The sequence below is a fragment of the Aphelocoma coerulescens genome, chromosome 8, assembly GCF_041296385.1.
Source record: "Aphelocoma coerulescens isolate FSJ_1873_10779 chromosome 8, UR_Acoe_1.0, whole genome shotgun sequence".
In the NCBI taxonomy this organism is placed as follows: Eukaryota; Metazoa; Chordata; class Aves; order Passeriformes; family Corvidae; genus Aphelocoma; species Aphelocoma coerulescens.
The window spans coordinates 24058955-24076394 of NC_091022.1; the positions used below are offsets into that span (position 1 = coordinate 24058955).

Consider the following 17440-nt stretch of genomic DNA (forward strand, 5'->3'; position numbering starts at 1 on the left):
CAGTCCCAGGCAAAGGCTCACACACGCTGGAGATCTTTGTGTGTGCGATTATGAAACCGGAGCTCAGTGGTACCTACTTAAAACTTGAGCCAACATAGCACCAGAGGGCTGGTTTTGAAGTTCACATGCTGCAGGGTGGATGTGGCTGGTCAAATTTCAGTTACTCATCAGGTGGTAATGCAATAGCCCCTGAATCTAGATGTTATTTCAGAGGGAGGTTGCTCTTGCTGGCCAGCTCTGGTAGGACTAACCAGAAAACGTGAAGTTGAACTATTTTAGGCTTCTGCCCCTCTAATGCAGAGTAATGTATATGACATCTGTTGAGTGGAAATCAGGTTGTCAGCAGGGGAGAGGGACGTTGCATGTGTCTGTTCTTGTTGTGCATGGCCATGGAGAGAGGCTTGCCCAGCATCTGCCGCTTTCCCTGCACGTTGGGCAGCAATTGGTAACAATTCTTAATAAGGTGCTCACTTTGGCAGCAGCTGGGGAAAGTGAAGGACGGCAGCTACAAGCAGTCTCCTAATGTTTCAATGTCATTGCCATCAATCTAATTTTAAATGAATTTTTATTATTTAAAGGCTGGTATTGGGTAATGTTCCTTTAAACAAGGGTGATTAAACTCGATTAAATGCAGTTTAGCCTTGGGGCTAATTAACAGACTGGTAAGTGGCAATTAATATCAAGATTAGATTATTGTTAAAGTCAATTGAGACTTTTTGGAGATGAGCTCTGATGATTATTGATTATTTTCAAAAGCCTTTTTGGTACTTAATACTTTTTCTTCCTCTGAGAAGCTTTCAATTTTCAGGGTTCTGTCATGGGTCAGTGAATAATTTTCTTTTTAAAACAGTTCATATAAAAGTCTTAATAGCAAGCTTTGTTCCACTGTTACTATGGACTCCTTGATAATAATATTTTTCCCATATGGGGACCTTCCAGCCATCTGCTCTTCAAATACTGAATGGTTGATGATTCACAGATACATGGTTCTGTGAAAGAGCTTTGGTCGACTGTAATAAGTTTTTATTTTCGTCGTTGTTGCTTTCACCTGTGCAGCTCTTGATCCTGTTTTATCCTGTCTTTCTTTGTTGTAGTTTTGTTTACTTGGTTACGGTGCCAGTGATAGCCATTCCTGCTTGCTTAGAGCAAAGGTTCATCTTGGCAAGTCACCGCTGTCATTGATCTACTCAGCTTAACACCTCAGGTTAGCCAGGCAGTGATTCATTTCCATGGCTATGCAGGGAACTGCTGGAAAATGTAACAAGAAAAACTTGTGCCTTCACGTTAAATCTTCCTTACTTTTTACCTTTGGTGTATTGCATTTGCAAGAATTTGCACAGATTTTCCCTCCTTCCCTATGTTTCGTGGTGCCATTGATAATTTTATGTCGACAGATGAACGACTGTTGGTGCATCTGATGTCAAGACAGATGGCATGGAAGTTCATGGCTTCTGAAAGAATTAATCTAATTAAGATTGAAAATATTTTATACATAACCATGAACAAATGAAAATAATGTAAACCTTTCAAAAGAGTAAAAGGAAATATGGTCTGATTACAATAAAAACAAATTGATAACAGGTGGAATAAGACTGCTATAGTTGATGGAAATGTGGGTTGGAATTAAGGTCATACATCTTTAGGAAGAAAAGAGAATTATGTCCACAGTTGAACAAGTGCTGAGTCTTGTCTTTGGGATCTGGCTTGCACTCTTCTGGGGGTAACAGGAAAGTCAAATTACTGAAGAAGAAAATGAGGCCATGTTTCACAGCTGGTCCTCTTTATGAGCTGGCAGATCTTTGTGCACTCATATTTGTCCTTTAATTTAATCAAAATATGAATTTACAACATTTTTTGATCTCGAGTTGCTTAAGAGATGTCATGAATTGATTGTTCTAACTTGGAAGTGATGAACCGTGAGATTAAAGGAGAGTGCAATTACCCCCGTTCCAGAAAATGTTACATTCTGTGTAACACCCTCAGCAAGATATGAGACGTTTTCAGTAATTCTAGAAACAGTTTCATTTGTTTGTGGTAAGAAGAATAAAAGTGTTCAGGTGCTGTTTTTCTGGCATCTCTGAGCGCTGCAGCTGAGGTGAAGTCTCAGTGGAAATTTGCTTCAATTTCCTACCAAACCAAGGGAAAAGTTGGCTTCAGCTGGATCATTCAAGGGGCATTTTCTCGTGCTATTTCAATTTCATGAATTCATGCCAGTTGTGGAACATGTTCTTATAGGGATGTATGGTGGAGGTTATTTTTATAGGAATGTTTTCCCTTGGAAATTTTAGCTTTAATGAAGTCCATTGGAAATAGCTATTAATTTTTTTTATAGCTTTGCAGAATAGTTTAATAGAATTTTTTCTTAGGCTGTACAAAATCTGGTCACCATTTGTGGATGTGATGGTGACCAGACCCTTGCTGTCTTATTTAAGCAAAACAAAATGAGAAACCTAACGTTGCTCCAAAATTGTCTTTAAGCACGCTACATAATTACTTGATCAGTGTGTAATTACAACATTATGAGTTTTATATAATTAGGATTTTATGGACATCTGTGATAAAATTTAAGAATATATTAATTTATTTACATAAAAAGCCTATTCTAGGAAACAAGCCTTTAATCAATAACTGTGGTAAGTAACAAGAATATATTATACATAGGCATTCAGCAAATGTCCTGGAGGGTTGCCTGCCTTTATTTAAAGCCTTTTTTGCACAAGCTGTTGCAATGGATGAGGGGAGACCTACATTTAGAGCTCTGGCTTGTTTGGGTGTATGAGTGAGGTTGGGTGGGCAGTGTCCTGGGCAAGTCTGCTTGATTGCAGTGAATCCAGTGGGCTTTCCAGATTTGCAGGGTGCTGGTCAGCAAACCCTCAAAGGGTGGGGATGGAGGCATCCACCTTCTTGGAATGGGTCTCCTGTTAGACCGTGGCTCTTTTTCTTGTGAATGAGGATGGCTGGTGTGCCTCGATGAGAGTGTTGTAACTCCAGTCCTGCTGCTTCCAGGCAGATGCAGAAATCCCTTCCATAGAATAAGGATGTATTCTTGCCACACACATCTCCAGATCACCTGTGGTTTGGGTTTTGAAGACTGCATATATTTTACAACATCAGGGCAGCAGCTGTATAAAGAAGTTCCTTATTTTTAGGGAAGATCAAAAACATTTCAGAATTCAGCCTTGATAAGTTTCTTTATTTTTATTTTGAAATACCTCAAGGCTTATCAAAAGTTTCCTATGTTTGCTTAAATTTTGCTTAATGTAAAGTCACTTGTTATGTATACAGGTTTTAAGAGTTTTGGGTTTTTTTTCATTAGAAATTCCTCTGACAAATGTTGGAGGATTAATGAAGAGGCCTATATTCAGTTTGAATGACATTTGGAAATTGTTCTGGTTTTGCAGTAAGTGTTATCCTCCTGGTTTAGTGCTTAATTTGGTACAGGTTCTGCTTTCTTAAATGTGCTAAATAATTGGTCAGAGTTGACTGCAAGACAGCATAATGTCACTTTTGGAAACAGTGTAGATCAGCAATTCAAGAATAATGAGAAACAGAACAACTTTGTGGATATATCATTATGCATAATGTGAAATGATGAATTTTGAGTAGGTAAGCTTTTGGCAACTGAATTCTAATCTACATCTCACATTGAATGAATGAGTTTCCCAGAATTAATTTCTTTCTTAATGGAAATTTTTCTCCTTATTCCTTTTCTTTTGTACTGGTTATTATTCTTGGGAGTCGTTTTTCCCATCTAAGAAACTACATGGGAGGGACACACTGGTGATACCTGAAATGTGACAGGCTCAGGTAACTTCTTGTGTGTCTTGGACTGATGGGAAGCTGTTTGTTTACTTTAGTATGGTTGGGAATATTGAGGCATGGTGACATGAATGGTGTAATTTTTTCATGTGAAGGCATTATATAAATGCAAAAATCCCTGCATCCTTCCTGGAGCTGCAGTAGCAGAAGAGTTAAACCCTGGGGTTTGGAGCCCGAGGTGTGAATTCTTTTCTCCTTCCAGGCTCACCATTTGGCTGCCTTCCCTGGGACCACTTGTAAATCATAACCTGGTGGTTTGACCTGGGAAATTGGAGGCTCCCAGAGGGGAGCTTGTACTTGTGACTTTAGAAGTTGGAGGGCTTTACTGTTTGTTGGCCATTTCACCTATAAACCATATAAGGTTATCGTTCATAACTGGTTTTTCTATGGAATCGTGTTTGAAGGATGTGATCTGCTGGTGCACCTGTGTATGAGCTGACTCATTTACTACCCCTGCCCTGTTCAGAGTTCGGGATGGTTGGGACAAGTCAGCAACGGAGCTCAGAAGGTTCTTAACTGGTTTTTCTATATTGAAGCCTTTCTTTTTCTGTCCTTATCCTCAAATAACAGTGAGTTCCTCAAACGACAGTGGTATGCTCAGTTCTCTATAAAATTTTTCTTTCCAAGTAGTCTCTCCTTCAAAGACCTTTTGATCTTGAATACAGATACAGAAACAACCAGAGCACTGAAAGTTTCCTGGCAAGGGAATAGTTCTGAGAAAGAAATACAAATTCTTAACCAGACAGTCATACGTTTATTATTGTTGATAGACAGTGCCATGCATTATCCAAGATTTGTTTATAATTGCACTATGAGGCAACCAGGGGCTATTTTTAGTTTTAATTTGGAAAATCAGTGAGTGTGCAAAGGGCCCTCTTAATATCCTGTGCTGAAGTACTAACAGTAAAGATGTACTAACAGCAAGTACCTGGTGTCACCTTCACGGTGTGGAGCTGGGGGAAAACAGAGGTTATTTTGCACAGCTGTGTGTGTCAGCCCAAGACTGTTCCTGCCCATGAGTAGCAGGTTCCTTTCCAATGCGTTTCCTTAAAAAATTGCTTTTTGAAGACAAGTGTTACAGTTTTAATTTAGTTAGATAAACCATTTAGTGGATCAGTATTAACCTGAAAACTTAAGGAAAGTTCAGAATGTAAAGAAGGAAAGAGGATCTCCGGGTAACTTTTCACCAATTTTTGGAATGGTGTCCCATTTCAGCTGTGTCTCACTATCCTGAGCTATGGTGAACTTTTGTCTCAAATTTATGCTCTTGTTTGAATATTCATAACTACCATGCCAGAGGGCCTGCAGAGCTTCATCTGCTGTAAATGGACCCACTCGTGCTCTGTTTCTACAGGCTGCATCTGTGCTCCCCTTTTCTTCAGCATCTCTCTATTCCTGTTTTTGTTCATTCATCTCAAATATGCTTCTTTTACAAGTTCTCTCTTCCCCTCATTTATCTCCTGAAATTTTGCTACTTTGGCTAGTTGTTATTATTCTGTCATTCAATCCCTTGTGTGGTACTTGAGAGCATAATCTTCTAACCTAGTTTACATTACACTGTCATTATGAATTATTAATGTTCTAAAATAAAATCTTCAAACCGTAATCTTTGCTGTGGTGAAAGAGCTCTGTGAGCTTTTGTTTCCTTCCTGTTCTCCCTGTCCTTTCCTTTCTTCAGACCTTTAGGTCTTTAGCTCAGGGATGTTATTGATCCGGCCGTCTGGGAAAGACTTGCTGTGCACTGAGAATTGCATTGTCACATCTCTGGGCTGAGATGGGCATTTATTTATATAAGCACTAAAGAAGCCATTTTTGGAAGTAGTTCTTTTGATTCTCATCAAAGACATGCTGCACAAGTAGAAGTGATAATGTGTGTTTGGGTTATAGCTTGCCTGAGAAGGGGTGAATATTATTTTTTGTACTCTTTTATTACATTTCTGTTTCTGTTCCTGAGATTCTGACTTTTATTTGTGAGCAGATGAGAAAAGGTCAACTTATAATTCTCAGAAAATTTTTAGGGCAAAATTTTCCACATAAAGAAATCTTGTCAAAGTCCCTATTAGCTTTTCTCCACGCTTCATTTTAATGCAGCTGCTTGCCCATTCTGCTTCCGAGAGACTGGAAGATTCCAGAATCATTAAACGCCCAATTTTCCGAGGGAATCAACCCACAAATATTGACCAGAAGTGTTCCTTTAAAGCCACGAGTGTCTGCATTGCCCTTGCAGAGAACTTGCAGTTAGTTTGAGCAAAATGCAGTTGATTAGAGCCGCGTTTGTCTTTGGCCTGGAGGAGCAGCCCTTGGCGACGTGTCCCGGCCTGCGCCCCATGGCTGAGCGCGCGCAGCCTCCGCTCGCGGCAAGATGGATCACAAACCTGGGACCTGTCGCTTCTGCAACTTCCCCCTTCTTGTCAAAACCAAGGGCAGCTGCAGACTGGGCCGCAGGACGCCGCAGTCGGTGTTTTACATCGTGCTCTTGTAAGTGGTCGCTAATGGGAGAAGTATTTCTTGGTTTCGGAGTTGTGCTGTCTCTGCAGGAAGGGTGTTCTCCGGACACGCAGCTGGTGTTGGTTTGCACGCGTGATCTGTGCTCTCTCTGCTGCTGTGTTTGCTTAGAAGCCTGTGTGTTGTACTAAATACTTTGGCCAGCTGGAAATAAGATTGGCTTTTCTTACTGGCTGCATTTTAATAGGTAGTGCAGAAAATGTTTGTCACAAAATATTTTTTAAAATTGCTTATATTTTTTCTTAAATATTTATTTTTTTTTCTTTTCTTTCCCTCATCTGTAAAATCTATATAATGCAACATCTTCTAATAAAAATTTGGAAGAAAAGAAAATAAATACAAGATGAATATTCCCATTTATTAACACTTTCTGTTTTTCTTTACATATGAGATGGCTTAAAAGGTCATTGGTGAGGTTGGTTATGAAAGTAATTTATTTTAAAACCAAGCAATTTTGTTATATATTTTTGTTTCTAGCTAGATTATTTAGTTTTATTTGTGCCATTTTTAATGTTACAGTAGAGTATAATAAGATTTAGTATTGCAAATGGATAAATTTTGGTTTTAGTATTTCAACATGAGTGTTTCTCTGGAGACTGCAGAACTCATTACGAGTTCCATATCTGTCCATTCTGTACTTTATTTCAAAGCTGAGAATTCAGTTTGAGTCAATTTATCTTAATTTATTAAATCTGCATCTGTTTTCTAACATTTATGTCTCCACTTATATATAGGTAGACACACATGTTAGAAGTCATATATAAAATAAATGTCTTCATTCAAGACCTAAATAATATGTGTATTTTAGGAAAAACCTTGGTTTTGTAATGCATCACCTCTGTGGGTTTCTCAGAATTACTGTAGAACAGTGATAGAGTTGTATCAATCTGTAGTTATTTAAAAATATGTGGTCCAGGCTCATGTTGGATCTGGTTTTATGTTAAATATTTTTCTGAGGCTCACAACCTGGAGCAGTTTGTTTGCCTGACAGTTGATGATATCTTATCACAGTTTTCCCAGACTTTAAGATTAAAAGCTAAGCTTTTGCTGTGAAGATTCATAGTATTCCAGAGGAATGGCTAAAATAGGGTCCAATTTCTGTTAAAAATTCATGTCCAAATAAGGATGTAATCTGCCTTTAAAACTAGATAAACTTTTTATCCTTTTTTTGTGTGTGTGTCTACTAGCACCCCTGATGTTTCCCAAGCATGGTTTTGATTTCTCATGTCTCTTCTGTACCATGCTTATTTTGTAAAGTCTATTCTTATCCCATGCTCTAACTTCATTAAGAATTTATGCTTGAAAATGTAAAATTCATCCTCTTCGTCTGTTCATTACATTAGCATTCCCCTTGCTCCCAGAATAACTCAGCCAACATCCTACAAAATAAGCTTTTTGTCTCAGAAAAGCCGTGGTAAATGCAAGGGCTTTACAATATCCTTAACATTTCAGCTGAGCCTAAGTGTGTTAACCAGGGAAAGAGGAAACAAGCTGTGGAGTGGAACGTCCTGCACCGGAGATTTGGGTTGGAGCAAACAACCTGAATTATACTGAGAAACAAATCAGATGCCAGAGCTTGTTTCAGAGTTCAGGCTTGATTTGGTCTTCTGAGTAATATGCTGTGGAACAGGTGACAGCACTCCCTGCTCGCTGCTCACCACGTGTGCCCTGAGCCCAGGGGCACCATGGTGATCCCTGGCACAGCATCTGCACGGGCTGCTGCCCTGGGATGCACGCTGGGGGTTTGTGGGCTTGCATAGATGAGGGGAGCCCTTTTTGCTTTTGTGAGCCAGTAATTGAGAGCTGAGTAACTCAAAGCCCTCTAATTCACCCACTGAAATACAGCTCAGTTCCCTCTCTTTGTTGTTTGCTTTGTTCATTTTACCTTAATTACTTGCCTGTTGTCTTGGTTTAGTTTTAGCCATGCACTGGTATTTCTTCTTCAGTCCTCGCTCCCTGCAAAGACACAAACTCTGCCAGCCACCTTTGCTGCTGCTCTTACCCTAATTTGTCCTTTAAGCTCTGCTTCTCTGTAAAATGGGGGGAATAACACCTGCTTTTTCAAATCTGCTTTGCTGACATAGTTTTGTTGGAATGGTTAGGGACCATGTGTGTCAAGGACTGTGTGCTACAGCTCTTTGGGGTATATACAAACCTATGTTACAGGAGAATTAGCTATAGCCTGGTGGTGTTACTCAAGTACAGGGAGTCAGAGGTAGAAAAATTCTGCAAAGAGCTGAAGTGCTGTACTTCTTCATGGAGAGGCTGCTACAGGCTGGAGTGGCAGGAGAAGAGATTAAGTTATCTTCCTGTTTGCAAATCCAGTCGCACAGTGAATTCATTAAGACTGTATTACAGGTTAAAAAGGAAGCTTTAAGTGCTGTGGGATAAATAATACATGACAAAGATGAGGAGATGCTATGGTGGCAAGAGGAGGCTCAATCTATGTTTTCCTTTGGATAAATTTTGGCTGATGAAGAGGAGGGAGAACCTTTGGATGAGGATGTTGGGGTTACAGCAGCACTCTGTGGTGCTGTGTTTCTTGCAAGTGCTATTGAATATCCTTAACTACATTTTGGATAAAACATTAGAAGATTTCTGTGTAAATAGGAAGTGACATTTTCAGATCTGATTTTCAATATTGTTGTTTTTCAAATAACATTTCTCAATTTTTATGGCATTTGAATCACATATGGAGGTTACATTTGATTAAATTGGACAACTGACATTTGAATCGCACATGAAGAAGGCAGGGCTAGAGAAAGAACGCTAGAACTAGTAACTTATTTAAAGAGGATAATTGACCTTTCCATGGCATCTGAGCCCAATTGTCAAGTCTGTGAGTTTGAAATGATGTTAAGCTTATGTTATATTGGAGTTGCCGAATATCTTACTACTGTTGCTTGGGAAAGGACAGCGTTATGTGGAATATTAACATACTAATAAGTGATACTTTTGTAAAAAAAATACAAAGAATATTTCTTATTATATATTCATAGGATTTGGGGCACAGTTAACTTGGGGCAGTTAATTTGGGGCACAGTTGTAGCACTACTCACTTCTTATCACTAGTAGTGTTTTCACTTAGAAGATACGAATTGTGATGATGGAGCTGTAGTTGGCATCTTCTCTATCTGAGTGAGTACAATTTTGTGAGAGTTGTTTTAGACTGAAATCAGAGCAGTTGCTTGTGCTGAACTGTGCAGTGATATTGTAGTGCATTAGATAGCATTTCGGGCTGTCCACTAGGATGGCAACCCCTGTTAGTTCAGTAACTGTGCTCGATTAAAGTTACATGAGGAGTTGGCAGCTTCCACGCAGGTGCAGTGCCTGATAGCTACTCCAGTAAACGTTTCTGATCCTTTGAATCATTAACCAGTGCAGTCACTAGGATGTTCCCTGCATAGGGAAGGCACACCAGAGGGAGATTTAGTTGTTCTTCATCCCCAAAGCCCTTGGCCATCAGCTCTTTTTTTAATCTCATGTAGATATGTCTTTGGGAGTCCTTTTATACAGAGATAGCAGTTGAAATCCATGGGAGCCACTGTAGTAAAAGAGAATTACTCTTTAGTTTTGGGGTGGTGACTTGGTGATTTCTGCCCCAAAAGGAAGAAATCTCTGGTTTTATAACCGAGAAAATGATAGAAAAGTGAATCTTGAAGATACATTCAACCTAATGTTTTCTGTCAGACTGTTACTTACGAGTCTTGCGATTGCAGGCGGCTCAAAGACAGTCTGTTCTTCACTTGCGTAGGTCTCTGTTCAAATAATAATGATGCCCCAAATAGCTCAAAACATGTCTCCCATGTAATTTTTTTTTTTTTAAAGGAACCTTCCTTTTTTTTTTTTTTTTTTTTTTTTAAGCATAAAGGAAGAACTTTCTCCTTTCTCTCTATTGAAAGACCAAAGTTTTCTGCTGGAGTTTTTGCACCTTACACACTTTTCACTGTATGGTGATACAGAGCAGATAACTCTTCACCTGTGTTAGCTTATGCTTAATTATAGTAGTGATGCCATGAAGATTTTTTGCCTTTTCTTTTATACCCCTGTTACACCTTTTTTACAACTTCTGCATTCTTAGTGCTTTTTGCCTACATTCTTGGACTTGTTTGTCAAACTGTGAGACTAAACATTTCAGAAGCTTTGTGGCTAGGGATCAGTGTGCCCCAGAGCCCAAGGTCCTCTCCAGAACACATTCTGTAAACTAAGACAGAACCAGCCAGGAGAAGGCTCCTTGGGGAGGGGGGGGCTCACTCGAGCCTCTCATTGGGGAATTTTTGATAGATATGTAATTAGTAAAACCTATAATGTTATACCTGATCTTTTGGGGGTGTGCATTGCAGTGGGCATTTCGGTGCATTTGACCTGGACGTGTGCACCTAAGGATCCTTAAAATAAATACCAAGGTAAAATTCCTTTTCCTCTTCTAACCATGTTTGAGTCTTGATTTTAAGACCAGGAAAAGGCATCAGTAGAATAATTTTCTGTGCTTGTTGGACATACAATTTAAAGTTTAAAATAAAGTCAATATGCTCTTTATAGAGATAGGATGTATCTTCTTTTGTTGTGACTTCTACCAAGGAATTTGGATTTGCTAGCAGAATGGTTTTAATATCTGGGTATTTCTAGTGAATAATTTGTGGGTTTGAGTCTAATGACTGTTTAAAAAAGTTATGTCTGAAAGTATCATGTTCTTATGTGAAGTGTAATACAATGTAACCATTCAAGTGATGGACTAATTAGCAAGAGTAGGTTTTTCCCAATTTGTATTTCAGCTGGTTTCCATTGTAAGTTTTCCTTTACCACAGTGTAACTCATGAAATTCATCTTCATTTGAAAACTACTGCTCTATTACATCCTGGTTGAAGTGTTTAAAAATATAATCAGTACTTTGTGGAAACTTCTCTTGATACATATAGTCGACTTAAAATGTAGTCAGTCACAGGAGTTTTGATCTTTGGGATATTATTTTTCAAAATTACCTCATTGATCTGCTTGGTACTGCTTCACACTTTTCAGGGAGTTCGGCTTACTTCTAAAATGACAGATTTTATTTAAAAGAAGATGATCTTATACCAAGGAAATTTATTTAATGATAAATGTAGCTGCTATAAAAAAGTCCAGAAAGCAATGGGTTTCATGTGGACTGTTTGCCTAATTGCATTCTCATTTAATGTCAGGCTTAATTAATGTCCTACTTTGGTAATGGTAAAGATGAGAAATTGGGGAAGTCATTGACATTGACTATTTATAACTGTCCAGTGGATGCAGTGTCATTAGGAGGGCCCTAGAAACTGTACATTTGGTTGACAGAGAAATACTCCATCATCACAGGAGCTGCTGAAATGTTCTGCAGGTGGTCTTTTCTGAGGACAAGTTGGGCATAAAGTGGAGAAGGTGCATTAGGAAGATTGATGGAGACTAAATATCCTGAAAGGCGAGTGGGAGAATGTTATAAAGGAAGAAGTTTCTCTAGGCTTGGAATAACTCAGGGTCTGGAATTCACAAAGACATTTTAATGTTATTATGAGTTAAATAAAATAGAAAACTCATCTTGTAACCTATTTGTGTGAGTGTGTTGTTGACATGTTTTCTCATATACAGATATGGTATATTTTGAATTAGTGAGAAATTTCTGGCCCAAATTTTCCAAAACGTTTTGCTGATTGTGCAGAGGCAGTTCCTTCGAAGGATTTCAGTTGTCATTGTAGATATGAGAAAATCCTTATGCTTCCTATATTTGTTGCTACTAAAGACAATTCTGCAAATGTTGACACTATCATATTTTAAGACATGACTTATTTTAAAAGCTTTTTGACAGTTTGTGTTCTTCTGTTTTTCTAGCAAAAACACTGCATCTCCAAATGTGGTGTCTTCACTTGTTTTGGGTACTCTAAACTTCTCAGGAGTCTCTGGGTCCCAAAATGAGTGCTTTGCAGGTGCTGATTTGCAGGATTAGAGTTTGTTACTTCCATGTGGAACAGGCATTTTGAAAAGCAGGAATATAAAGTGTTAAACTTCTGCTGGTTTTGAACTAGTGTTATGTAATTCTCAAAGTGCTTTTTGCAGTTCTTGGGTAAAAGCTCTGCAGAATCATGTTAAATGGCAAGATGGGTGGATGTACGGGTTTCTGATGATAGCAAACATCCCATCCCCATCCCTGGTTGGGGTGCCCTGTGTTCCCCAGGATCAGCAGAGTATGGACGAGGTTTAGCTGGATTAACATTGCTGTAGGGCTGTCAGTCAGTGATGCCCATGGAGAAATGTTCTCCTAAAATGGCTTCTCCTTTTTGTGTCCTTCCTGCAAGAGATGTGAAAGTGCTGCTGCTGAGTACAGTGATAATGAGTGATACGTGTTCAACTACTGAATTTTCAATCATTTTTGAAAAAAGCATGACTAATACAGATTTAGGGGTGTTAGCTGATTGTGATCTTATTTGCTAACTATAAGCAGTCAGGAATTTATTTCTGTTGTGATAGGTTTATTTTGTTAGTTAGCCGAATTGCTCATGAATTTCAATTCATGTTTTAGCTGACAGAGTAAGATTTTCATACCTTTTCAAAACCAGAGTTTATTGGAATTGGAAGGTCACATAATATCCTGAATATAATTCTAAAAGGCTAGTGTTCAGTTTCAACTTGATTGGTGTATGATATTATGTGGACACAAAAATGAATGTGTTTACTCTTTCTCATCAGTAGTAGAGAGTGGCAGAGTTTGGTTTGGTTGTACTTTTAACTTTGTGAAATAAAACCACTATGTGATTCAGATTAATTTTGTAAAAATGTTTAAAAGCACTAGAAAAGATGGTTGTGTTGTGCAGAGATTCTAAAAATCCCATTTGCCCGTTTTGAAGCCCAGATGGAAGGGAATACTTTGCTCAATCAGACACTGCGATTCTTGATAAATGTATGTATTAAAAATATGTCATTATTTAATGGAAAATTATGAAGACCATCTAATTCTTCCATGAGATTGTGTGGAAAGCTAAAGTGAGTCTAGTGGGATTTCTTTCTCCCAGACATTTTTGTGTATTTTTTTTAGAGCTGTATTGTGCTTGGAAGGCTGTGCCAGCTGTTGATTGTCATCTTTCTCATGTCTGTGATAAAAAGCCACTCAAGAAGGCTGAAATATGAGAACGTCATTAGCTTTCCTACTGGCAGAAGTGCTTAAAAAAGCCACAATAGAAAGAAAATAGATTGCATACTGAAATTAAGAAAAAAAAAAAAGGCAGCTCCAGCGAGGTTTTGTTTAGACCCTGGAAAAAGCAAAAACATGGCAAGAGGCTTCTACAGGCACAAAGGGGAGCAGTGAACTTGTGGCTGATGTGCAAGGGGGTGTGTAGGAAACCTCTGATGTGCATCACACGAGTCCTGCTTGCGTTTTGTTGTCAGAATTCAGCTGGCTGAGTTGTTTTTGGGCACCAGGTGCTACGTAGGAGTTTGTGTTTACTGTGACTGACGTGGATGTGGTGTGGCTGACTTCAGAGGGAGAATGGATTTCTGGTTTTAAACTGATGTTAGGAGGCATTAGAAGCTTTGTTTGTTTTTTAAATGAAAAATCCACTTGGGTTACTAAAGATGAAAGATGGGATTTGTTTAAAGGTGGAAGATTAATTAAGAAAATAAGCAAAATGCCCCTGATGTGCCTCATGTAGTTAGGAAAAGAAGATCCACCATGTCAGAATAAAAACACAAACTAGGCAGTCAGTGGTGCTTTCTGTGCAGACACAGCTTAAACCCTGTGTTATTCAGGATTGCAATAACAGTGCCCAGTTATGGTTTTGAAAATATTCAAAATATTTTGTTTGTAATTAGATGAACACAGAGAGATGTATAGAAAGCATGTATGTTGTATATTCAGCAAACTCCAGGTTTAAAGGGCATGTATTAGGAGGAGAATAAATATCTCATTTTGCACTGCCTCCTAAGGTGGAGGGCGGGAGGCAGGGATGGAGCAGGGAGAAAACAGAGGCAGTGGAAACAGCAGCAATATGTACGCTTGCCTGCCTGTCTCACATTAATGGAACAGCTTGCAAGGTCTACAGGGAATTTGCATTGGCTCTGTCACTGGTATTATTTAGTTCCTTATTTATTGCTAGTGGCTTGATTGTGCTGTATTTTCCCAGCAATGAAAGCTTTTAAAGATCATGTCTGACTCCTTTTGGACAGTGCTGTCCAATTTCTCTCTGCCTGCTACCAGCATGTTGAGACGATCCAAAAGGTAATCTAAGGATTTTGCGAGTAATTCTTTGATGTTTTTCTAAGCTACTTGTTTTAATACTGTTTAGTCTTGCTTTTTTTTCCCTGTTTTAACAGATTGAATCATATTCCTAGTACGTTAGGTATGATTTCTTAATTTCTGAATGATTTGTAATTGTATTCATTATAAAAATCATACTGTGCAGATCCACCGATTGTCCTTTTAAAAGATATTTATTTAAATGCATTGTTCCTTCTCATACTATGTGAATGTGATAAGGGGTTTGTTTCTACAAAATGATGGATAGATGCTTACTGGGAGCAAGCTGCTTTATTATTTGAAGTAGCAAAACAGTATTATGTTGAAAGAGGCAGCACCGTGAAAGACTTGCAAATATTTTGACTTACAGCACTTACAGTCTTCACAGAGATATGCATAACCTTAAATTTTAAATAATGCTTAATACATTTAGCATCTTTTTTTATTAGAGATGTGAATATTTTACTGTAGCAGTTAATAGGATGAGTGTTTGTATTTACACTGTTGTCTGGATTTTGATAAAATCCCATTGAAGTGTGTGAACTAATGAATGGTATCGGATCTGATGCAGTACAGGGGTGTCCCTTCAAGACTGGGAAATATCAACATAATTATCGCTCATCAGGTGCTCTGTGGAGCTTAACGTTTGCAGCCTGAAAACTTACTGGTGAGACTGGTAGGTAGCTAATCCTGACTAAAGCAGTATATTCAGATTTATGAGTAAACAGTTGCAGCTGGTATCAGAATTTCTCAGCAGCTGGTTTGTTGATACAGTTAATAATCTATGTAAGACTCAGGATATAAGCTTTGGCTTGAGTTTTAGGGTGAATTTTGTTCATCAGCTATCAGAAATTATATTAATTTTTTTAGAGGATTGTAGCTTCTACCAACTAATATTTCAGGGGACTCTTCATTTTTTTTATTATTCCACATTTGTGATTTATTAACGTTGTGTTCTGTGCTGCCAGTGACTTTTAGAAATCTTAGTGCCAATGAAGAAAGATTTTGTAAATAAATAGAGATCTTAGTTGCCAGGAATTGCATTAGCGATGTTGTTCTTTTCAAAATTGTCTTTAGCCTGTTACTTAGAGAGCTCCTCGAGATTCAGATTGTGTTGATGTCTCTGCTCCAAGCAGTAAGTTTCATACCCATTGAGCAGTTGTAGCAGTGGTTTGATGGAGTGACAGAAGTGACAGAGATAAAGCTCCATATTTTCTTACAGATTTCTTGAATTTGGCTGGGAAGAGGAAAGGGTGGCAAATTATTGTCCTGTGCCTCCATTTGCAAAGGCTGAGGTAGGTTGGATTTGGCTTTCAGGTGCTCTTGGCCACCAACCTGTGAGCATGGGAGCAGGTAATGAGACCTGGCTCGCTGTGAGCTGGGCAGAGCCAGGAGGAAAGGAGCTAGTTTAGGGCAGGTGAGGGAGGACACCTTTGCATAAGAAGATAATCTGTGTTAGACCTGCAGATTCTGGATCCTTTTATGACTCCTGCTTGCACAACTTTGGTTTCCTAAAGCTCACTCTGTTCCAGACAGTGCCCAGCATGCCTAAAGGCAGTATTTTGTGAAAAGTCAACAATAATGGTCTTCCAAACAGAGTGGACACCCACAGAGTCTCTCATAACAAAAGTAAACCATCCTATCTTGTTAGTGTGCCATTTTGAATTTAAAATTACTCATCAAGGACAGAAACAATTTGAGAGATACTAACAAGGTTTCAGGTGTGATATTTTGTCAGAAAATGCCTATTCAAAATTTACAATTCCATTTATTTGTTAGTAGTTGAAGTACGAAAAGAAAGAAATTGATCTGTAAATCCGCTGAGCATCTTAATGGAAAAGAGATGACTTTTTATTGATTTAATCACATAAACGAGTATTAGGTATTTCAAAATGATCAAACAGCACTATGAGGGTTCAGAGCAGAGAGCTGCTGCATGAAGTCATGTGGTGGAAATCCTATTTTGCACAGGATGGAAACCGCAGCCTTCAAATGAAATATTTGAGCATGTGTGACAGTTTGCTGGGAATATCACCTTCTGCCGAGCCGGGCTGGCAGCCTGCCAGCTCTTTGCCTGCCGCCTTGTGGGTGATGGGTGGGCAGGTTGGGCTGGTCTGAGGAGTATTGTGATAAATCACTGTAATAATGTGATTCTTGCCAGGGTATCCGTCCTGAAATCCCGTGTCCATGTACGCAATGACTTTGCTCCTGAGAGTGGTCACTGCACATAGAGTGGATTGCAGTGCCGTGACCCGGGTGTTTCTGTGGGCTAATGTTCTCAGGATTGTGGCATCTGGGCACTAGGAATGGAGCACTCTATCACCAAATAAATAAATACTTTTGTGTTTTAATTGGCCCCCTTTCGAAGCATTATGTTCACTTCTTAGTGCGCTTCCTTTAAAAATTATGATTTCAATTTAAATTTCCCCTGTAACTTTGGAATCTTGGGCATGTTTAGCAGCAGAGGATTTTTTGCTGTGACAAATATTTGATACAGTTTTCCTCTGCTCTGTTGGTAAAATTTCTGTATGGTCCTGTTGCATTAGTGATAGCTTGTATGCTCTTAATTCTGGTCTTCTCCACCATCAATTTCTCTCAGTTTTAATTTGGTTTCACATTGCAAGAAAGGGTTACTAGTGGTATTCTGACTACTGGGCTATGGCACATTTCTCTATAATGGCTTCTGATATGTACTAAAAATCCTAGAGGGCTTGACTCCCATATGGCTTCTCCTACATTAGGAGGCAAATGGGAAGGACTCCTCTTTCTCCTCGGTGCATTTTGTTGAAATGAGCTCTCTTGTGCAGCTGGTGGGATTCTCGCCACAGCTAATGGCTCTGGAAAAGGGAACCATCTGCTCCTCCGGTCAAAGTG

At 38.9% G+C, this 17440-nt stretch overlaps 1 protein-coding gene across 8 annotated transcripts in view; it reads left to right on the plus strand.

The window, feature by feature from the left end:
• Nucleotides 1-17440, plus strand: part of MAST2 (microtubule associated serine/threonine kinase 2) — a 185919-nt gene that overhangs the window by 90787 nt on the left and 77692 nt on the right. The window lies entirely within an intron of this gene.